The sequence below is a fragment of the Anomaloglossus baeobatrachus genome, chromosome 4 (genome assembly GCF_048569485.1).
Source record: "Anomaloglossus baeobatrachus isolate aAnoBae1 chromosome 4, aAnoBae1.hap1, whole genome shotgun sequence".
NCBI lineage: Eukaryota > Metazoa > Chordata > Amphibia > Anura > Aromobatidae > Anomaloglossus > Anomaloglossus baeobatrachus.
In genome coordinates this window covers 669,745,389-669,768,840 of record NC_134356.1, presented here as the reverse complement: position 1 = coordinate 669,768,840, position 23,452 = coordinate 669,745,389, and the positions used below count along the sequence as shown (strand labels likewise).

Sequence of the window (23,452 nt, the reverse complement as noted above, 5' to 3'; positions counted from 1 at the left end):
TCAAAATTAGAGCAAGTTCATTAAAAGAGAGTAGATATGGGGCAAAAGTGGCCGGTTAGCTCAATCGGTTAGAGCGTGGTGCTAATAATGCCAAGGTTGCGGGTTCGACCCCCGTGCTGGCCATTCCTTTAGCTTTCTGTTCACATCCAGTGACTTTTGTAAAAAGATCCGTAGGTTTTATGCATCCAATGTGTAAAATTATATTACAAACTTGAAATAACTTGGTTAGAGTAAGAGAGTGGCTATGTTACATCGTCGTTAACCTTAAAGTATGACAGAGTAACGAATTGAAGCAAAATAGAAATATAATCTATTGTATGGCCAGAGCATTCAGTTTCTAAGCGTTTTTTAAGAAGTTTTGGGCAACTGGAATTCGATATAACTGTAAGTATTGACAGTTAAGTCTATCACTAATTGTAATGCAGTCAAAAACTAATCCAAGCAATGGCGTAATTTACTGGATCATCACGTGACAAGTTAGAGTGGTTGGTGGCAACATATTGCTCATAATATAAAAAAAGCTTGTCAATTCTCATTTAAGATTGGTTCCTATGCTTTTGATGGGCTCTCTAAGAATTAGTCAACTTTCAACGTATTTTACCTTTCACTGTGGACAGATGATGCTTTGAGAGGTCAGTAGCTGGCTCAAAATTAGAGCAAGTTCATTAAAAGAGAGTAGATATGGGGTAAAAGTGGCCGGTTAGCTCCATCAGTTAGAGTGTGGTGCTAATAACGCCAAGGTTGCGGGTTCGACCCCCATGCTGGCCATTCCTTTGGCTTTCTGTCCACATCCAGTGACTTTTGGAAAAAGATCCGTAGGTTTTATCTATCCAATGTGTTAAATTAATTTACAAACCTGAAATAACTTGGTTAGAGTAAGAGAGTGGCCATGTTACATCGTTGTTAACCTTAAAGTATGACAGAGTAACGAATTGAAGCAAAATAGAAATATAATCTATTGTATGGCCAGAGATTTCAGTTTCTAAGTGTTTTTTAAGAAGTTTTGGGCAACTGGAATTCGATATAACTGTAAATATTGACAGCTAAGTCTATCACTAATTGTAATGCAGGCAAAACTAATCCAAGCAACTTGAAGCAAAATAGAAATGTAACCTATTGTATGGCCAGAGATTTCAGTTTCTAAGCGTTTTTTAAGAAGTTTTGGGCAACTGGAATTCGATATAACTGTAAATATTGACAGCTAAGTCTATCACTAATTGTAATGCAGGCAAAAACTAATCCAAGCAATGGCGTAATTTACTGGCTCATCACGTGACAAGTTAGTGTGGTTGGTGGCAACATATTGCTCATAATATCAAAAAAGCTTGTCAATTCTCATTTAAGATTGGTTCCTATGCTTTTGATGGGCTCTCTAAGAATAAGTCAACTTTCAACGTATTTTACCTTTCACTGTGGACAGATCAAGCTTTGAGAGGTCAGTAGCTGGCTCAAAATTAGAGCAAGTTCATTAAAAGAGAGTAGATATGGGGCAAAAGTGGCCGGTTAGCTCAATCGGTTAGAGCGTGGTGCTAATAACGCCAAGGTTGCGGGTTCGACCCCCGTGCTGGCCATTCCTTTGGCTTTCTGTATACATCCAGTGACTTTTGGAAAAAGATCCGTAGGTTTTATCCATCCAATGTGTAAAATTAATTTACAAACTTGAAATAACTTGGTTAGAGTAAGAGAGTGGCCATGTTACATCGTCGTTAACCTTAAAGTATGACAGAGTAACGAATTGAAGCAAAATTGAAATATAATCTATTGTATGGCCAGAGATTTCAGTTTCTAAGCGTTTTTTAAGAAGTTTTGGGCAACTGGAATTCGATATAACTGTAAATATTGACAGCTAAGTCTATCACTAATTGTAATGCAGGCAAAAACTAATCCAAGCAATGGCGTCATTTACTGGCTCATCACGTGACAAGTCAGAGTGGTTGGTGGCAACATATTGCTCATAATATAAAAAAAGCTTGTCAATTCTCATTTAAGATTGGTTCCTATGCTTTTGATGGGCTCCCTAAGAATTAGTCAACTTTCAACGTATTTTACCTTTCACTGTGGACAGATCAAGCTTTGAGAGGTCAGTAGCTGGCTCAAAATTAGAGCAAGTTCATTAAAAGAGAGTAGATATGGGGCAAAAGTAGCCGGTTAGCTCAATCAGTTAGAGCGTGGTGCTAATAACGCCAAGGTTGCGTGTTCGACCCCCGTGCTGGCCATTCCTTTGGCTTTCTGTTCACATCCAGTGACTTTTGGAAAAAGATCCGTAGGTTTTATCCATCCAATGTGTAAAATTAATTTACAAACCTGAAATAACTTGGTTAGAGTAAGAGAGTGGCCATGTTACATCGTCGTTAACCTTAAAGTATGACAGAGTAACGAATTGAAGCAAAATAGAAATATAATCTATTGTATGGCCAGAGATTTCAGTTTCTAAGCGTTTTTTAAGAAGTTTTGGGCAACTGGAATTCGATATAACTGTAAATATTGACAGCTAAGTCTATCACTAATTGTAATGCAGGCAAAAACTAATCCAAGCAATGGCGTAATTTACTGGCTCATAACGTGTCAAGTTAGAGTGGTTGGTGGCAACATATTGCTCATAATATAAAAAAAGCTTGTCTATTCTCATTTAAGATTGGTTCCTATGCTTTTGATGGGCTCTCTAAGAATTAGTCAACTTTCAACGTATTTTACCTTTCACTGTGGACAGGTCAAGCTTTGAGAGGTCAGTAGCTGGCTCAAAATTAGAGCAAGTTCATTAAAAGAGAGTAGATATGGGGCAAAAGTCGCCGGTTAGCTTAATCGGTTAGAGCGTGGTGCTAATAACGCCAAGGTTGCGGGTTCGACCCCCGTGCTAGCCATTCCTTTGGCTTTCTGTTCACATCCAGTGACTTTTGGAAAAAGATCCGTAGGTTTTATCCATACAATGTGTAAAATTAATTTACAAACTTGAAATAACTTGGTTAGCGTAAGAGAGTGGCCATGTTACATCGTCGTTAACCTTAAAGTATGACAGAGTAACGAATTGAAGCAAAATAGAAATATAATCTATTGTATGGCCAGAGATTTCAGTTTCTAAGCGTTTTTTAAGAAGTTTTGGGCAACTGGAATTCGATATAACTGTTAATATTGACAGCTAAGTCTATCACTAATTGTAATGCAGGAAAAACTAATCCAAGCAACTTGAAGCAAAATAGAAATATAATCTATTGTATGGCCAGAGATTTCAGTTTCTAAGCGTTTTTTAAGAAGTTTTGGGCAACTGGAATTCGATATAACTGTAAATATTGACAGCTAAGTCTATCACTAATTGTAATGCAGGCAAAAACTAATCCAAGCAATGGCGTAATTTACTGGCTCATCACGTGACAAGTTAGAGTGGTTGGTGGCAACATATTGCTCATAATATAAAAAAAGCTTGTCAATTCTTATTTAAGATTTGTTCCTATGCTTTTGATGGGCTCTCTAAGAATTAGTCAACTTTCAACGTATTTTACCTTTCACTGTGGACAGATCAAGCTTTGAGAGGTCAGTAGCTGGCTCAAAATTAGAGCAAGTTCATTAAAAGAGAGTAGATATGGGGCAAAAGTGGCCGGTTAGCTTAATGGGTTAGAGCGTGGTGCTAATAACGCCAAGGTTGCGGGTTCGACCCCCGTGCTAGCCATTCCTTTGGCTTTCTGTTCACATCCAGTGACTTTTGGAAAAAGATCCGTAGGTTTTATCCATCCAATGTGTAAAATTGATTTACAAACTTGAAATAACTTGGTTAGAGTAAGAGAGTGGCCATGTTACATCGTCGTTAACCTTAAAGTATGACAGAGTAACGAATTGAAGCAAAATAGAAATATAATCTATTGTATGGCCAGAGATTTCAGTTTCTAAGCGTGTTTTAAGAAGTTTTGGGCAACTGGAATTCGATATAACTGTAAATATTGACAGCTAAGTCTATCACTAATTGTAATGCAGGCAAAACTAATCCAAGCAACTTGAAGCAAAATAGAAATATAATCTATTGTATGGCCAGAGATTTCAGTTTCTAAGCGTTTTTTAAGAAGTTTTGGGCAACTGGAATTCGATATAACTGTAAATATTGACAGCTAAGTCTATCACTAATTGTAATGCAGGCAAAAACTAATCCAAGCAATGGCGTAATTTACTGGCTCATCATGTGACAAGTTAGAGTGGTTGGTGGCAACATATTGCTCATAATATAAAAAAAGCTTGTCAATTCTTATTTAAGATTGGTTCCTATGCTTTTGATGGGCTCTCTAAGAATTAGTCAACTTTCAACGTATTTTACCTTTCACTGTGGACAGATCAAGCTTTGAGAGGTCAGTAGCTGGCTCAAAATTAGAGCAAGTTCATTAAAAGAGAGTAGATATGGGGCATAAGTGTCCGGTTAGCTCAATCGGTTAGAGCGTGGTGCTAATAAAGCCAAGGTTGCGGGTTCGACTCCAGTGCTGGCCATTCCTTTGGCTTCTGTTCACATCCAGTGACTTTTGGAAAAAGATCTGTAGGTTTTATCCATCCAATGTGTAAAATTAATTTACAAACTTAAAATAACTTGGTTAGAGTAAGAGAGTGGCCATGTTACATCGTCGTTAACCTTAAAGTTTGACAGAGTAACGAATTGAAGCAAAATAGAAATATAATCTATTGTATGGCCAGAGATTTCAGTTTCTAAGTGTTTTTTAAGAAGTTTTGGGCAACTGGAATTCAATATAACTGTAAATATTGACAGCTAAGTCTATCACTAATTGTAATGCAGGCAAAACTAATCCAAGCAACTTGAAGCAAAATAGAAATATAACCTATTGTATGGCCAGATATTTCAGTTTCTAAGCGTTTTTTAAGAAGTTTTGGGCAACTGGAATTCGATATAACTGTAAATATTGACAGCTAAGTCTATCACTAATTGTAATGCAGGCAAAGCTAATCCAAGCAACTTGAAGCAAAATAGAAATATAACCTATTGTATGGCCAGAGATTTCAGTTTCTAAGCGTTTTTTAAGAAGTTTTGGGCAACTGGAATTCAATATAACTGTAAATATTGACAGCTAAGTCTATCACTAATTGTAATGCAGGCAAAAACTAATCCAAGCAATGGCGTAATTTACTGGCTCATCACGTGACAAGTTAGAGTGGTTGGTGGCAACATATTGCTCATAATATAAAAAAAGCTTGTCAATTCTTATTTAAGATTTGTTCCTATGCTTTTGATGGGCTCTCTAAGAATTAGTCAACTTTCAACGTATTTTACCTTTCACTGTGGACAGATCAAGCTTTGAGAGGTCAGTAGCTGGCTCAAAATTAGAGCAAGTTCATTAAAAGAGAGTAGATATGGGGCAAAAGTGGCCGGTTAGCTTAATGGGTTAGAGCGTGGTGCTAATAACGCCAAGGTTGCGGGTTCGACCCCTGTGCTAGCCATTCCTTTGGCTTTCTGTTCACATCCAGTGACTTTTGGAAAAAGATCCGTAGGTTTTATCCATCCAATGTGTAAAATTGATTTACAAACTTGAAATAACTTGGTTAGAGTAAGAGAGTGGCCATGTTACATCGTCGTTAACCTTAAAGTATGACAGAGTAACGAATTGAAGCAAAATAGAAATATAATCTATTGTATGGCCAGAGATTTCAGTTTCTAAGCGTTTTTTAAGAAGTTTTGGGCAACTGGAATTCGATATAACTGTAAATATTGACAGCTAAGTCTATCACTAATTGTAATGCAGGCAAAACTAATCCAAGCAACTTGAAGCAAAATAGAAATATAATCTATTGTATGGCCAGAGATTTCAGTTTCTAAGCGTTTTTTAAGAAGTTTTGGGCAACTGGAATTCGATATAACTGTAAATATTGACAGCTAAGTCTATCACTAATTGTAATGCAGGCAAAAACTAATCCAAGCAATGGCGTAATTTACTGGCTCATCACGTGACAAGTTAGAGTGGTTGGTGGCAACATATTGCTCATAATATAAAAAAAGCTTGTCAATTCTTATTTAAGATTGGTTCCTATGCTTTTGATGGGCTCTCTAAGAATTAGTCAACTTTCAACGTATTTTACCTTTCACTGTGGACAGATCAAGCTTTGAGAGGTCAGTAGCTGGCTCAAAATTAGAGCAAGTTCATTAAAAGAGAGTAGATATGGGGCATAAGTGTCCGGTTAGCTCAATCGGTTAGAGCGTGGTGCTAATAAAGCCAAGGTTGCGGGTTCGACTCCAGTGCTGGCCATTCCTTTGGCTTCTGTTCACATCCAGTGACTTTTGGAAAAAGATCTGTAGGTTTTATCCATCCAATGTGTAAAATTAATTTACAAACTTAAAATAACTTGGTTAGAGTAAGAGAGTGGCCATGTTACATCGTCGTTAACCTTAAAGTTTGACAGAGTAACGAATTGAAGCAAAATAGAAATATAATCTATTGTATGGCCAGAGATTTCAGTTTCTAAGTGTTTTTTAAGAAGTTTTGGGCAACTGGAATTCAATATAACTGTAAATATTGACAGCTAAGTCTATCACTAATTGTAATGCAGGCAAAACTAATCCAAGCAACTTGAAGCAAAATAGAAATATAACCTATTGTATGGCCAGATATTTCAGTTTCTAAGCGTTTTTTAAGAAGTTTTGGGCAACTGGAATTCGATATAACTGTAAATATTGACAGCTAAGTCTATCACTAATTGTAATGCAGGCAAAGCTAATCCAAGCAACTTGAAGCAAAATAGAAATATAACCTATTGTATGGCCAGAGATTTCAGTTTCTAAGCGTTTTTTAAGAAGTTTTGGGCAACTGGAATTCAATATAACTGTAAATATTGACAGCTAAGTCTATCACTAATTGTAATGCAGGCAAAAACTAATCCAAGCAATGGCGTAATTTACTGGCTCATCACGTGACAAGTTAGAGTGGTTGGTGGCAACATATTGCTCATAATATAAAAAAAGCTTGTCAATTCTCATTTAAGATTGGTTCCTATGCTTTTGATGGGCTCTCTAAGAATTAGTCAACTTTCAACGTATTTTACCTTTCACTGTGGACAGATCAAGCTTTGAGAGGTCAGTAGCTGGCTCAAAATTAGAGCAAGTTCATTAAAAGAGAGTAGATATGGTGCAACAGTGGCCGGTTAGCTCAATCGGTTAGAGCGTGGTGCTAATAACGCCAAGGTTGCGGGTTCGACCCCCGTGCTGGCCATTCCTTTGGCTTTCTGTTCATATCCAGTGACTTTTGGAAAAAGATCCGTAGGTTTTATCTATCCAATGTGTAAAATTAATTTACAAACCTGAAATAACTTGGTTAGAGTAAGAGAGTGGCCATGTTACATCGTCGTTAACCTTAAAGTATGACAGAGTAACGAATTGAAGCAAAATAGAAATATAATCTATTGTATGGCCAGAGATTTCAGTTTCTAAGTGTTTTTTAAGAAGTTTTGGGCAACTGGAATTCGATATAACTGTAAATATTGACAGCTAAGTCTATCACTAATTGTAATGCAGGCAAAACTAATCCAAGCAACTTGAAGCAAAATAGAAATATAACCTATTGTATGGACTTAGTCTGGGAGATTTAGAGTGCCGAGATTACTCACTAATTTTATCTATTATTACCTCTGAGCACCTATATACCAGTGAGCAGAGCTTCCTCTACAGTAGTTCTCCTGATTAGGCATGCCCTTACCTCATGAGCAGGGCATTGCAGCTTTGGTAGCAACCATTACGACATGGACTCTGCTGCTGTGGACCCGGGGAGAGTGAGTGCGGATTCGTTGCACCCACACTCCTCACATGAAGGGTCCGCACTCCTAGAAAATGGGGGATACGTTCCCTGAGCGTCTCCCCCCCATATTCTAGACGGTCCAGAGTCATCGTGGGACCCCTTTATTTTTTTTCTTACAATAAATTGGTGAAAGAGGAAATGTTTTGGGGACTGTTTTTTCAAATAAATTTCTTTTGTCGATTTTTTTTTTTTGTTAGTACTGACAGTTTATGATGTTGGGTATCTAATAGACGCCATGACATTACAAACTACTGGGCTTTATCTCAGGTGACTTTACAGCTAGTATCAACCCGATTTATTACCCCGTTTGCCACTGCACCAGGGCACGGGATGAGCTGGGGTGAAGCGCCAGGATTGGCGCATCTAGTGGATGCGCCACGTCTGGGGTGCCTGCGGCCTGCTATTTTTAGGCTGTGAAGGCCCAATAACTATGGACCTTCCCACCCTGAGAATACCAGACCACAGCTGTCCGCTTTACCTTGGCTGGTGATCCAATTTGGGGGGGACCCTACTTTTATTGTGTAATTATTAATATTTATAAAATAATTATAAAAAAGAGCCTGAGGGGACCTCCACATTGGATCCCCAACCACGGTAAAGCTGCCAGCTGTGGTTTTCAGGCTACAGCCGTCTGCTTTACCCTAGCTGGCTATCAAAAATGGGCGGACCCAACGTCATTTTTTTTTTTAACTATTTTTTAAATAGAAAAAATTAATGGGCTTCCCTGTATTTTGATTGCCAACCAAGGTAACGGCAGGCAGATGGGGGTGGCAACCCATAGCTGTCTGCTTTATCTGCTGAGAATCAAAAATACCGCGGAGCGCTACGTCATTTTTTTAAAGATTTATTTTTACAGCACTGTGATGTCCAGCAATCAAAATACAAGGAAGCCCATTTTATTTTTAGTTATTTAAATAAATAATTACAAAAAATATATATGGGCTCCCGCTGCATTTTTTGTATTGCTAGCTAAGGGTAATCCAAGCAGCTACTGGCTGCTAACCCCCACTGCTTGGTGTTACCTTCACTGGCAATGGAAAATCCAGGGAAACATTTTTTATTTTTTTTGCCAAAAAACTACAAAAAAAGGACGTGAGCTTCGCCATATTTTTGTTTGCTAGCCAGGTACAGCAGGCAGGTGCTGGAAGAGTTGGATACAGCGCCAGAAGATGGCGCTTCTATGAAAGTGCCATTTTCTGAGGCGGCTGCAGACTGCAATTCGCAGCAGTGTGGCCCTGAAAGCTCAGGCCAACCTGTGCTGCGGATTCCAATCCCCAGCTGCCTAGTTGTACCTGGCTGGACACAAAAATGGGGCGAAGCCTACGTCATTTGTTTTCTAATTATTTCATGAAATTCATGAAATAATAAAAAAAGGGCTTCCCTTTATTTTTGGTTCCCTGCCGGGTACAAATAGGCAACTGGGGATTGGGGGCAGCCGTACCTGCCTGCTGTACCTGGCTAGCATACAAAAATATGGCGAAGCCCACATAATTTTTTCAGGGGGCAAAAAACTTCTGCATACAGTCCTGGATGGAGTATGCTGAGCCTTGTAGTTCTGCAGCTGCTGTCTGTCTGTATGGAGAAGAGCAGTCAGCAGCTGCAGAACTACAAGGCTCAGCATACTCCATCCAGGACTGTATGCAGAATTTTTTTGCCCACCAAAAAAATGACGTGGGCTTCGCCATATTTTTGTATGCTAGCCAGGTACAGCAGGCAGCCACGGGCTGCCTCCAACCCCCAGTTGCCTATTTGTACCCGGCTGGGAACCAAAAATATAGGAAAGCCCATTTTTTTTTAATTATTTCACTTATTTCATGAAATAATTAAAAAACAAATGACGTGGGCTTCGCCCCATTTTTGTGTCCAGCCGGGTACAACTAGGCAGCTGGGGATTGGAATCCGCAGCACAGGTTAGCCCAAGGTTTCTGGGCGCCTCTGCTGCGAATTTCAGTCCGCAGCCGTCCCAGAAAATGGCGCTCTCATAGAAGCGCCATCATCTGGCGCTGTATCCAACTCTTCCAACAGCCCTGGAGCCGGGTGGCTTGTTGGGTAATCATGAGTTAATACAGGCTTTGTTTTACTAGCCAGTATTAAGCCAGAGATTCTTAATGTCAGGCACGTTTGACCCGGCCATTAAGAATCTCCAATAAAGGGTTAAAAAAAAGACACCACACAGAGAAAAAATACTTTAATAGAAATAAATACACAGACACATTAGAGACTCCATCTTTATTACCCTCTGTCAGCCCTCCACGATACTGCTCTTCTGTCTTCTTTCTTTCTAGTGTAGTAGTAGTGAGGATTGTAGTGAGGATGAGGTTCACCAGCCCATCACTTGATGAGCTGGGGAACCTCATCCTCACTACAATCCTCACTAGTGTAGTAGTAGTGACGATTGTAGTGAGTATGAGGTTCACCAGCCCATCACTTGGGGCTGGGGAACCTCATCCTCAGTACAATCCTCACTACAATTGGGAAGCAGTGTGCAGCCTTCACTCCGTGAGTGATCAGTGCTGGCTGTCAGCGGTAACAGCGGTAACGCTGACAGACGCGTTACCATAGCAACGGTGCTCTCGGAGCTGCGGTTAGCGGTGACGTCACCGCTAACTGCGTTGCTATGGCAACGGTGATCTCCGTTAATGACCGGCTGTGTCAGCCGGTCCCTAACGGAACGGGGAGTCGACCGTGTGCTAGAGCATCTCGCCGGTACACGGCGATACACATATGTGCACCGTGTACCGGAGAGATGCACTCGCAGGTCCTACATGACGCGTCATAGTCATGTGACCAGTCTGTAGCCAATGAGATAATAGCCACATGACTGGTCACATGGCTATTTTGACGTCACGACAGGTCCTGCATCTCTGCTGGCAGTGCCGGTCACGGGAGGATTCAGTGATCATCGGATGGAATAGCGGCAGGAGACAGAGTGCAGAAGGGATCGCGGGGACCGTTAAGTGTTATGGCAATGTTTATTAACTGTTTGTGTACATTTATAATGCATTTTTATGTGTTTGTGATTGCCTACCATTATAGCCTATTGGTTCTAGTTCGGTTCGTCGAACGTTCGACGAACCGAACTCGAACGGGACCCCCGTTCGGCGAGCCAACCTCGAGCCGAACCGCGACCGGTTCGCTCATCTCTACTCATAATATAATAAAAGCTTGTCAATTCTCATTAAGGGTATGTGCGCACGTTGCTTTTTACCTGCTTTTTTGCTGCTTTTTCTTCTGCGCTGTTTAATGCCAAAATGGATGTGTTCTTCTATTCAAGCAAAGTCTATGGGAATTTGGGTTTCTTGTTCACACTATGTTGTTCAAAATGCTGACTTTTTGTGGCAGAACTTTGGTCAAAAACTCAGCTTTGCTGTGCAAAACCCAAATGGCAAAAACAATTGACATGTTGCTTCTTTGAAAAGATGAGTTTTGACCAAAGTTCTGCCTCAAAAAGGCAGCATTTTGAACAACATAGTGTGAACAAGAAACCCAAATTCCCATAGACTTTGCTTGAATAGAAGAACACATCCATTTTGGCATTAAACAGTGCAGAAGAAAAAGCAGCAAAAAAGCAGGTAAAAAGCAGGTAAAAAGCAACGTGCGCACATACCCTTAATATTGGTTCCTATGCTTTTGATGGGCTCTCTAAGAATTAGTCAACTTTCAACGTATTTTACCTTTCACTGTGGAAAGATCAAGCTTTGAGAGGTCAGTAGCTGGCTCATAATTAGAGCAAGTTCATTAAAAGAGAGTAGATATAGGGCAAAAGTGGCCGGTTAGCTCAATCAGTTAGAGTGTGGTGCTAATAACGCCAAGGTTGCGGGTTCGACCCCCGTGCTGGCCATTCCTTTGGCTTTCTGTTCACATCCAGTGACTTTTGGAAAAAGATCCGTAGGTTTTATCCATCCAATGCGTAAAATTAATTTACAAACTTGAAATAACTTGGTTAGAGTAAGAGAGTGGCCATGTTACATCGTCGTTAACCTTAAAGTATGACAGAGTAACGAATTGAAGCAAAATAGAAATATAATCTATTGTATGGCCAGAGATTTCAGTTTCTAAGCGTTTTTTAAGAAGTTTTGGGCAACTGGAATTCGATATAACTGTAAATATTGACAGCTAAGTCTATCACTAATTGTAATGCAGGCAAAAACTAATCCAAGCAATGGCCTAATTTACTGGCTCATCACGTGACAAGTTAGAGTGGTTGGTGGCAACATATTGCTCATAATATAAAAAAAGCTTGTCAATTCTCATTTAAGATTGGTTCCTATGCTTTTGATGGGCTCTCTAAGAATTAGTCAACTTTCAACGTATTTTACCTTTCACTGTGGAAAGATCAAGCTTTGAGAGGTCAGTAGCTGGCTCATAATTAGAGCAAGTTCATTAAAAGAGAGTAGATATAGGGCAAAAGTGGCCGGTTAGCTCAATCAGTTAGAGTGTGGTGCTAATAACGCCAAGGTTGCGGGTTCGACCCCCCGTGCTGGCCATTCCTTTGGCTTTCTGTTCACATCCAGTGACTTTTGGAAAAAGATCCGTAGGTTTTATCCATCCAATGTGTAAAATTAATTTACAAACTTGAAATAACTTGGTTAGAGTAAGAGAGTGGCCATGTTACATCGTCGTTAAAATTAAAGTATGACAGAGTAACGAATTGAAGCAAAATAGAAATATAATCTATTGTATGGCCAGAGATTTCAGTTTCTAAGCGTTTTTTAAGAAGTTTTGGGCAACTGGAATTCGATATAACTGTAAATATTGACAGCTAAGTCTATCACTAATTGTAATGCAGGCAAAACTAATCCAAGCGACTTGAAGCAAAATAGAAATATAATCTATTTTATTGCCAGAGATTTCAGTTTCTAAGCGTTTTTTAAGAAGTTTTGGGCAACTGGAATTCGATATAACTGTAAATATTGACAGCTAAGTCTATCACTAATTGTAATGCAGGCAAAACTAATCCAAGCAACTTGAAGCAAAATAGAAATATAATCTATTGTATGGCCAGAGATTTCAGTTTCTAAGCGTTTTCTAAGAAGTTTTGGGCAACTGGAATTCGATATTACTGTAAATATTGACAGCTAAGTCTATCACTAATTGAAATGCAGGCAAAAACTAATCCAAGCAATGGCGTAATTTACTGGCTCATCACGTGACAAGTTAGAGTGGTTGGTGGCAACATATTGCAATATAAAAAAAGCTTGTCAATTCTCATTTAAGATTGGTTCCTATGCTTTTGATGGGCTCTCAAAGAATTAGTCAACTTTCAACGTATTTTACCTTTCACTGTGGACAGATAAAGCTTTGAGAGGTCAGTAGCTGGCTCAAAATTAGAGCAAGTTCATTAAAAGAGAGTAGATATGGGGTAAAAGTGGCCGGTTAGCTCAATCGGTTAGAGCGTGGTGCTAATAACGCCAAGGTTGCGGGTTCGACCCCAGTGCTGGCCATTTCTTTGGCATTCTGTTCACATCCAGTGAGTTTTGGAAAACGATCCGTAGGTTTTATCCATCCAATGTGTAAAATTAATTTACAAACTTGAAATACCTTGGTTAGAGTAAGAGAGTGGCCATGTTGCATCGTCGTTAACCTTAAAGTATGACAGAGTAACGAATTGAAGCAAAATTGAAATATAATCTATTGTATGGCCAGAGATTTCAGTTTCTAAGCGTTTTTTAAGAAGTTTTGGGCAACTGGAATTCGATATAACTGTAAATATTGACAGCTAAGTCTATCACTAATTGTAATGCAGGCAAAACTAATCCAAGCGACTTGCAGTAAAATAGAAATATAATCTATTGTATGGCCAGAGATTTCAGTTTCTAAGCGTTTTTTAAAAAGTTTTGGGCAACTGGAATTCGATATAACTGTAAATATTGACAGATAAGTCTATAACTAATTGTAATGCAGGCAAAAACTAATCCAAGCAATGGCGTAATTTACTGGCTCATCACGTGACAAGTTAGAGTGGTTGGTGGCAACATATTGCTCATAATATAAAAAAAGCTTGTCAATTCTCATTTAGGATTGGTTCCTATGCTTTTGATGGGCTCTCTAAGAATTAGTCAACTTTCAGGGTATGTGCGCACGTTGCTTTTTACCTGCTTTTTACCTGCTTTTTTGCTGCTTTTTCTTCTGCGCTGTTTAATGCCAAAATGGATGTGTTCTTCTATTCAAGCAAAGTCTATGGGAATTTGGGTTTCTTGTTCACACTATGTTGTTCAAAATGCTGCCTTTTTGTGGCAGAACTTTGGTCAAAAACTCAGCTTTTCAAAGAAGCAACATGTCAATTGTTTTTGCCATTTGGGTTTTGCACTGCAAAGCTGAGTTTCTGACCAAAGTTCTGCCACAAAAAGGCAGCATTTTGAACAACATAGTGTGAACAAGAAACCCAAATTCCCATAGACTTTGCTTGAATAGAAGAACACATCCATTTTGGCATTAAACAGCGCAGAAGAAAAAGCAGCAAAAAAGCAGGTAAAAAGCAGGTAAAAAGCAACGTGCGCACATACCCTCAACGTATTTTACCTTTCACTGTGGACAGATCAAGCTTTGAGAGGTCAGGAGCTGGCTCAAAATTACAGCAAGTTCATTAAAAGAGAGTAGATATGGGGCAAAAGTGGCCGGTTAGCTCAATTGGTTAGAGCGTGGTGCTAATAACGCCAAGGTTGCATGTTCGACCCCCGTGCTAATCATTCCTTTGGCTTTCTGTTCACATCCAGTGACTTTTGGAAAAAGATCCGTAGGTTTTATCCATCCAATGTGTAAAATTAATTTACAAACTTGAAATAACTTGGTTAGAGTAAGAGAGTGGCCATGTTACATCGTCGTTAACCTTAAAGTATGACAGAGTAACGAATTGAAGTAAAATAGAAATATAATCTATTGTATGGCCAGAGATTTCAGTTTCTAAGCGTTTTTTAAGAAGTTTTGGGCAACTGGAATTCGATATAACTGTAAATATTGACAGCTAAGTCTATCACTAATTGTAATGCAGGCAAAAACTAATCCAAGCAATGGCGTAATTTACTGGCTCATCACGTGACAAGTTAGAGTGGTTGGTGGCAACATATTGCTCATAATATAAAAAAAGCTTGTCAATTCTCGTTTAAGATTGGTTCCTATGCTTTTGATGGGCTCTCTAAGAATTAGTCAACTTTCAACGTATTTTACCTTTCACTGTGGACAGATCAAGCTTTGAGAGGTCAGTAGCTGGCTCAAAATTAGAGCAAGATCATTAAAAAAGAGTAGATATGGGGCAAAAGTGGCCGGTTAGCTCAATCGGTTAGAGCGTGGTGCTAATAACGCCAAGGTTGCGGGTTCGACCCCCGTGCTGGCCATTCCTTTGGCTTTCTGTTCACATCCAGTGACTTTTGGAAAAAGATCCGTAGGTTTTATCCATCCAATGTGTAAAATTAATTTACAAACTTGAAATAACTTGGTTAGAGTAAGAGAGTGGCCATGTTACATCGTCGTTAACCTTAAAGTATGACAGAGTAACGAATTGAAGCAAAATAGAAATATAATCTATTGTATGGCCAGAGATTTCAGTTTCTAAGCGTTTTTTAAGAAGTTTTGGGCAACTGGAATTCGATATAACTGTAAATATTGACAGCTAAGTCTATCACTAATCGTAATGCAGGCAAAACTAATCCAAGCGACTTGAAGCAAAATAGAAATATAATCTATTTTATGGCCAGAGATTTCAGTTTCTAAGCGTTTTTTAAGAAGTTTTGGGCAACTGGAATTCGATATAACTGTAAATATTGACAGATAAGTCTATAACTAATTGTAATGGAGGCAAAAACTAATCCAAGCAATGGCGTAATTTACTGGCTCATCACGTGACAAGTTAGAGTGGTTGGTGGCAACATATTGCTCATAATATAAAAAAAGCTTGTCAATTCTCATTTAGGATTGGTTCCTATGCTTTTGATGGGCTCTCTAAGAATTAGTCAACTTTCAACGTATTTTACCTTTCACTGTGGACAGATCAAGCTTTGAGAGGTCAGGAGCTGGCTCAAAATTACAGCAAGTTCATTAAAAGAGAGTAGATATGGGGCAAAAGTGGCCGGTTAGCTCAATTGGTTAGAGCGTGGTGCTAATAACGCCAAGGTTGCGTGTTCGACCCCCGTGCTAATCATTCCTTTGGCTTTCTGTTCACATCCAGTGACTTTTGGAAAAAGATCCGTAGGTTTTATCCATCCAATGTGTAAAATTAATTTACAAACTTGAAATAACTTGGTTAGAGTAAGAGAGTGGCCATGTTACATCGTCGTTAACCTTAAAGTATGACAGAGTAACGAATTGAAGTAAAATAGAAATATAATCTATTGTATGGCCAGAGATTTCAGTTTCTAAGCGTTTTTTAAGAAGTTTTGGGCAACTGGAATTCGATATAACTGTAAATATTGACAGCTAAGTCTATCACTAATTGTAATGCAGGCAAAAACTAATCCAAGCAATGGCGTAATTTACTGGCTCATCACGTGACAAACTAGAGTGGTTGGTGGCAACATATTGCTCATAATATAAAAAAAGCTTGTCAATTCTCATTTAAGATTGGTTCCTATGCTTTTGATGGGCTCTCTAAGAATTAGTCAACTTTCAACGTATTTTACCTTTCACTGTGGACAGATCAAGCTTTGAGAGGTCAGTAGCTGGCTCAAAATTAGAGCAAGATCATTAAAAAAGAGTAGATATGGGGCAAAAGTGGCCGGTTAGCTCAATCGGATAGAGCGTGGTGCTAATAACGCCAAGGTTGCTGATTCGACCCCCGTGCTGGCCATTCCTTTGGCTTTCTGTTCACATCCAGTGACTTTTGGAAAAAGATCCGTAGGTTTAATCCATCCAATGTGTAAAATTAATTAACAAACTTGAAATAACTTGGTTAGAGTAAGAGAGTGGCCATGTTACATCGTCGTTAACCTTAAAGTATGACAGAGTAACGAATTGAAGCAAAATAGAAATATAATCTATTGTATGGCCAGAGATTTCAGTTTCAAAGCGTTTTTTAAGAAGTTTTGGGCAACTGGAAATCGATATAACTGTAAATATTGACAACTAAGTCTATCACTAATTGTAATGCAGGCAAAACTAATCCAAGCGACTTGAAGCAAAATAGAAATATAATCTATTTTATGGCCAGAGATTTCAGTTTCTAAGCGTTTTTTAAGAAGTTTTGGGCAACTGGAATTCGATAAAACTGTAAATATTGACAGCTAAGTCTATCACTAATTGTAATGCAGGCAAAACTAATCCAAGCAACTTGAAGCAAAATAGAAATTTAATCTATTGTATGGCCAGAGATTTCAGTTTCTAAGCGTTTTTTAAGAAGTTTTGGGCAACTGGAATTCGATATAACTGTAAATATTGACAGCTAAGTCTATCACTAATTGTAATGCAGGCAAAAACTAATCCAAGCAATGGCGTAATTTACTGGCTCATCACGTGACAAGTTAGAGTGCTTGGTGGCAACATATTGCTCAAAATATAAAAAAAGCTTGTCAATTCTCATTTAAGATTGGTTCCTATGCTTTTGATGGGCTCTCTAAGAATTAGTCAACTTTCAACGTATTTTACCTTTCACTGTGGACAGATCAAGCTTTGCGAGGTCAGTAGCTGGCTCAAAATTAGAGCAAGATCATTAAAAGAGAGTAGATATGGGGCAAAAGTGGCTGGTTAGCTCAATCGGCTAGAGCGTGGTGCTAATAACGCCAAGGTTGCGGGTTCGACCCCCGTGCTGGCCATTCCTTTGGCTTTCTGTTCACATCCAGTGACTTTTGGAAAAAGATCCGTAGGTTTTATCCATCCAATGTGTAAAATTAATTTACAAACTTGAAATAACCTGGTTAGAGTAAGAGAGTGGCCATGTTACATCGTCGTTAACCTGAAAGTATGACAGAGTAACTAATTGAAGCAAAATAGAAATATAATCTATTGTATGGCCAGAGATTTCAGTTTCTAAGCGTTTTTTAAGAAGTTTTGGGCAACTGGAATTCGATATAACTGTAAATATTGACAGCTAAGTCTATCACTAATTGTAATGCAGGCAAAAACTAATCCAAGCAATGGCGTAATTTACTGGCTCATCACGTGACAAGTTAGAGTGGTTGGTGGCAACATATTGCTCATAATATAAAAAAAGCTTGTCAATTCTCATTTAAGATTGATTCCTATGCTTTTGATGGGCTCTCTAAGAATTAGTCAACTTTCAACGTATTTTACCTTTCACTGTGGACAGATCAAGCTTTGAGAGGTCAGTAGCTGGCTCAAAATTAGAGCAAGATCATTAAAAGAGAGTAGATATGGGGCAAAAGTGGCCGGTTAGCTCAATCGGGTAGAGCGTGGTGCTAATAACGCCAAGGTTGCGGGTTCGACCCCTGTGCTGGCCATTCCTTTGGCTTTCTATTCACATCCAGTGACTTTTGGAAAAAGATCCGTAGGTTTTATCCATCCAATGTGTAAAATTAATTTACAAACTTGAAATAACTTGGTTAGAGTAAGAGAGTGGCCATGTTACATCGTCGTTAACCTTAAAGTATGACAGAGTAACGAATTGAAGCAAAATAGAAATATAATCTATTGTATGGCCAGAGATTTCAGTTTCTAAGCGTTTTTTAAGAAGTTGTGGGCAACTGGAATTTGATATAACTGTAAATATTGACAGCTAAGTCTATCACTAATTGTAATGCAGGCAAAAACTAATCCAAGCAATGGCGTAATTTACTGGCTCATCACGTGACAAGTTAGAGTGGTTGGTGGCAACATATTGCTCATAATATAAAAAAAGCTTGTCAATTCTCATTTAAGATTGGTTCCTATGCTTTTAATGGGCTCTCTAAGAATTAGTCAACTTTCAACGTATTTTACCTTTCACTGTGGACAGATCAAGCTTTGAGAGGTCAGTAGCTGGCTCAAAATTAAAGCAAGATCATTAAAAGAGAGTAGCTATGGGACAAAAGTGGCCGGTTAGCTCAATCGGTTAGAGCGTGGTGCTAATAACGCCAAGGTTACGGGTTCAACCCCTGTGCTGGCCATTCCTTTGGCTTTCTGTTCACATCCAGTGACTTTTGGAAAAATATCCGTAGGTTTTATCCATCCAATGTGTAAAATTAATTTACAAACTTGAAATAACTTGGTTAGAGTAAGAGAGTGGCCATGTTACATCGTCGTTAACCTTAAAGTATGACAGAGTAGCGAATTGAAGCAAAAGAGAAATATAATCTATTGTATGGCCAGAGATTTCAGTTTCTAAGCGTTTTTTAAGAAGTTTTGGGCAACTGGAATTTGATATAACTGTAAATATTGACAGCTAAGTCTATCACTAATTGTAATGCAGGCAAAAACTAATCCAAGCAATGGCGTAATTTACTGGCTCATCACGTGACAAGTTAGAGTGGTTGGTGGCAACATATTGCTCATAATATAAAAAAAGCTTGTCAATTCTCATTTAAGGTTGGTTCCTATGCTTTTGATGGGCTCTCTAAGAATTAGTCAACTTTCAACGTATTTTACCTTTCACTGTGGACAGATCAAGCTTTGAGCTTTGAGTAGCTGGCTCAAAATTAGAGCAAGTTCATTAAAAGAGAGTAGATATGGGGCAAAAGTGGCCGGTTAGCTCAATCGGTTAGACCGTGGTGCTAATAACGCCAAGGTTGCGGGTTCGACCCCCGTGCTGGCCATTCCTTTGGCTTTCTGTTCCCATCCAGTGACTTTTGGAAAAAGATCCGTAGGTTTTATCCATCCAATGTGTAAAATTAATTTACAAACTTGAAATAACTTGGTTAGAGTAAGAGAGTGGCCATGTTACTTCGTCGTTAACCTTAAAGTATGACAGAGTAGCGAATTGAAGCAAAATAGAAATATAATCTATTGTATGGCCAGAGATTTCAGTTTCTAAGCGTTTTTTAAGAAGTTTTGGGCAACTGAAATTCGATATAACTGTAAATATTGACAGCTAAGTCTATCACTAATTGTAATGCAGGCAAAAACTAATCCAAGCAATGGCGTAATTTACTGGCTCATCACGTGACAAGTTAGAGTGGTTGGTGGCAACATATTGCTCATAATATAAAAAAAGCTTGTCAATTCTCATTTAAGATTGGTTCCTATGCTTTTGATGGGCTCTCTAAGAATTAGTCAACTTTCAACGTATTTTACCTTTCACTGTGGACAGATCAAGCTTTGAGAGGTCAGTAGCTGGCTCAAAATTAGAGCAAGTTCATTAAAAGAGAGTAGAGATGGGGCAAAAGTTGCCGGTTAGCTCAATCGGTTAGAGCGTGGTGCTAATAACGCCAAGTTTGCGGGTTCGACCCCCGTGCTGGCCATTCCCTTCGCTTTCTGTTCACATCCAGTGACTTTTGGAAAAAGATCCGTAGGTTTTATCCATCCAATGTGTAAAATTAATTTACAAACTTGAAATAACTTGGTTAGAGTAAGAGAGTGGCCATGTTACATCGTCGTTAACCTTAAAGTATGACAGAGTAACGAATTGAAGCAAAATAGAAATATAATCTATTGTATGGCCAGAGATTTCAGTTTCTAAGCGTTTTTTAAGAAGTTTTGGGCAACTGGAATTTGATATAACTGTAAATATTGACAGCTAAGTCTATCACTAATTGTAATGCAGGCAAAAACTAATCCAAGCAATGGCGTAATTTACTGGCTCATCACGTGACAAGTTAGAGTGGTTGGTGGCAACATATTGCTCATAATATAAAAAAAGCTTGTCAATTCTCATTTAAGATTGGTTCCTATGCTTTTGATGGGCTCTCTAAGAATTAGTCAACTTTCAACGTATTTTACCTTTCACTGTGGACAGATCAAGCTTTGAGAGGTCAGTAGCTGGCTCAAAATTAAAGCAAGATCATTAAAAGAGAGTAGATATGGGACAAAAGTGGCCGGTTTGCTCAATCGGTTAGAGCGTGGTGCTAATAACGCCAAGGTTACGGGTTCAACCCCTGTGCTGGCCGTTCCTTTGGCTTTCTGTTCACATCCAGTGACTTTTGGAAAAAGATCCGTAGGTTTTATCCATCCAATGTGTAAAATTAATTTACAAACTTGAAATAACTTGGTTAGAGTAAGAGAGTGCCCATGTTGCATCGTCGTTAACCTTAAAGTATGACAGAGTAACGAATTGAAGCAAAATAGAAATATAATCTATTGTATGGCCAGAGATTTCAGTTTCTAATCGTTTTTTAAGAAGTTTTGGGCAACTGGAATTCGATATAACTGTAAATATTGACAGCTAAGTCTATCACTAATTGTAATGCAGGCAAAAACTAATCCAAGCAATGGCGTAATTTACTGGCTCATCACGTGACAAGTTAGAGTGGTTGGTGGCAACATATTGCTCATAATATAAAAAAAAGCTTGTCAATTCTCATTTAAGATTGGTTCCTATGCTTTTGATGGGCTCTCTAAGAATTAGTCAACTTTCAACGTATTTTACCTTTCACTGTGGACAGATCAAGCTTTGAGAGGTCAGTAGCTGGCTCAAAATTAGAGCAAGTTCATTAAAAGAGAGTAGATATGGGGCTAAAGTGGCCGGTTAGCTCAATCGGTTAGAGCGTGGTGCTAATAACGCCAAGGTTGCGAGTTCGACCCCCGTGCTGGCCATTCTTTTGGCTTTCTGTTCACATCCAGTGACTTTTGGAAAAAGATCCGTAGGTTTTATCCATCCAATGTGTAAAATTAATTTACAAACTTGAAATAACTTGGTTAGAGTAAGAGAGTGGCCATGTTACATCGTCGTTAACCTTAAAGTATGACAGAGTAACAAATTGAAGCAAAATAGAAATATAATCTATTGTATGGCCAGAGATTTCAGTTTCTAAGCGTTTTTTAAGAAGTTTTGGGCAACTGGAATTCGATATAACTGTAAATATTTACAGCTAAGTCTGTCACTAATTGTAATGCAGGCAAAAACTAATCCAAGCAATGGCGTAATTTACTGGCTCATCACGTGACAAGTTAGAGTGGTTGGTGGCAACATATTGCTCATAATATAAAAAAAGCTTGTCAATTCTCATTTAAGATTGGTTCCTATGCTTTTGATGGGCTCTCTAAGAATTAGTCAACTTTCAACGTATTTTACCTTTCACTGTGGACAGATCAAGCTTTGAGAGGTCAGTAGCTGGCTCAAAATTAGAGCAAGTTCATTAAAAGAGAGTAGATATGGGGCTAAAGTGGCCGGTTAGCTCAATCGGTTAGAGCGTGGTGCTAATAACGCCAAGGTTGCGGGTTCGACCCCCGTGCTGGCCATTCTTTTGGCTTTCTGTTCACATCCAGTGACTTTTGGAAAAAGATCCGTAGGTTTTATCCATCCAATGTGTAAAATGAATTTACAAACTTGAAATAACTTGGTTAGAGTAAGAGAGTGGCCATGTTACATCGTCGTTAACCTGAAAGTATGACAGAGTAACTAATTGAAGCAAAATAGAAATATAATCTATTGTATGGCCAGAGATTTCAGTTTCTAAGCGTTTTTTAAGAAGTTTTGGGCAACTGGAATTCGATATAACTGTAAATATTGACAGCTAAGTCTATCACTAATTGTAATGCAGGCAAAAACTAATCCAAGCAATGGCGTAATTTACTGGCTCATCACGTGACAAGTTAGAGTGGTTGGTGGCAACATATTGCTCATAATATAAAAAAAGCTTGTCAATTCTCATTTAAGATTGGTTCCTATGCTTTTGATGGGCTCTCTAAGAATTAGTCAACTTTCAACGTATTTTACCTTTCACTGTGGACAGATCAAGCTTTGAGAGGTCAGTAGCTGGCTCAAAATTGGAGCAAGATCATTAAAAGAGAGTAGATATGGGGAGAAAGTGGCCGGTAAGCTTAATCGGTTAGAGCGTGTTGCTAATAACGCCAAGGTTGCGGGTTCGACCCCTGTGCTGGCCATTCCTTTGGCTTTCTGTTCACATCCAGTGCCTTTTGGAAAAAGATCCGTAGGTTTTAGCCATCCAATGTGTAAAATTAATTTACAAACTTGAAATAACTTGGTTAGAGTAAGAGAGTGGCCATGTTACATCGTCGTTAACCTTAAAGTATGACAGAGTATCGAATTGAAGCAAAATAGAAATATAATCTATTGTATGGCCAGAGATTTCAGTTTCTAAGAGTTTTTTAAGAAGTTTTGGGCAATTGGAATTCGATATAACTGTAAATATTGACAGCTAAGTCTATCACTAATTGTAATGCAGGCAAAAACTAATCCAAGCAATGGCGTAATTTACTGGCTCATCACGTGACAAGTTAGAGTGGTTGGTGGCAACATATTGCTCATAATATAAAAAAAGCTTGTCAATTCTCATTTAAGATAGGTTCCTATGCTTTTGATGGGCTCTCTAAGAATTAGTCAACTTTCAACGTATTTTACCTTTCACTGTGGACAGATCAAGCTTTGAGAGGTCAGTAGCTGGCTCAAAATTAGAGCAAGATCATTAAAAGAGAGTAGATATGGGGCAAAAGTGGCCAGTTAGCTCAATCGGTTAGAGCGTGTTGCTAATAACGCCAAGGTTGCGGGTTCGACCCCCGTGCTGGCCATTCCTTTGGCTTTCTGTTCACATCCAGTGCCTTTTGGAAAAAGATCCGTAGGTTTTATCCATCCAATGTGTAAAATTAATTTACAAACTTGAAATAACCTGGTTAGAGTAAGAGAGTGGCCATGTTACATC

General features: G+C 38.7%; 7 non-coding genes across 7 annotated transcripts; all 7 read left to right on the top strand.

Annotated features, from left to right (window-relative positions):
* The first annotated feature begins 49 nt into the window (after positions 1-49).
* On the top strand, positions 50-123 carry TRNAI-AAU (transfer RNA isoleucine (anticodon AAU)). The gene has a single exon. It is a non-coding gene; the product is annotated as a tRNA-Ile (tRNA).
* Positions 124-1,497: 1,374 nt separating this feature from the next.
* On the top strand, positions 1,498-1,571 carry TRNAI-AAU (transfer RNA isoleucine (anticodon AAU)). Its single transcript has one exon. It is a non-coding gene; the product is annotated as a tRNA-Ile (tRNA).
* A 5,545-nt stretch (positions 1,572-7,116) lies between these two features.
* On the top strand, positions 7,117-7,190 carry TRNAI-AAU (transfer RNA isoleucine (anticodon AAU)). The gene has a single exon. It is a non-coding gene; the product is annotated as a tRNA-Ile (tRNA).
* Positions 7,191-15,032: 7,842 nt separating this feature from the next.
* Positions 15,033-15,106, top strand: TRNAI-AAU (transfer RNA isoleucine (anticodon AAU)). Its single transcript has one exon. It is a non-coding gene; the product is annotated as a tRNA-Ile (tRNA).
* A 2,335-nt stretch (positions 15,107-17,441) lies between these two features.
* TRNAI-AAU (transfer RNA isoleucine (anticodon AAU)) lies at positions 17,442-17,515 on the top strand. Its single transcript has one exon. It is a non-coding gene; the product is annotated as a tRNA-Ile (tRNA).
* A 1,216-nt stretch (positions 17,516-18,731) lies between these two features.
* On the top strand, positions 18,732-18,805 carry TRNAI-AAU (transfer RNA isoleucine (anticodon AAU)). The gene has a single exon. It is a non-coding gene; the product is annotated as a tRNA-Ile (tRNA).
* A 3,152-nt stretch (positions 18,806-21,957) lies between these two features.
* On the top strand, positions 21,958-22,031 carry TRNAI-AAU (transfer RNA isoleucine (anticodon AAU)). The gene has a single exon. It is a non-coding gene; the product is annotated as a tRNA-Ile (tRNA).
* The last annotated feature ends 1,421 nt before the right edge of the window (positions 22,032-23,452 follow it).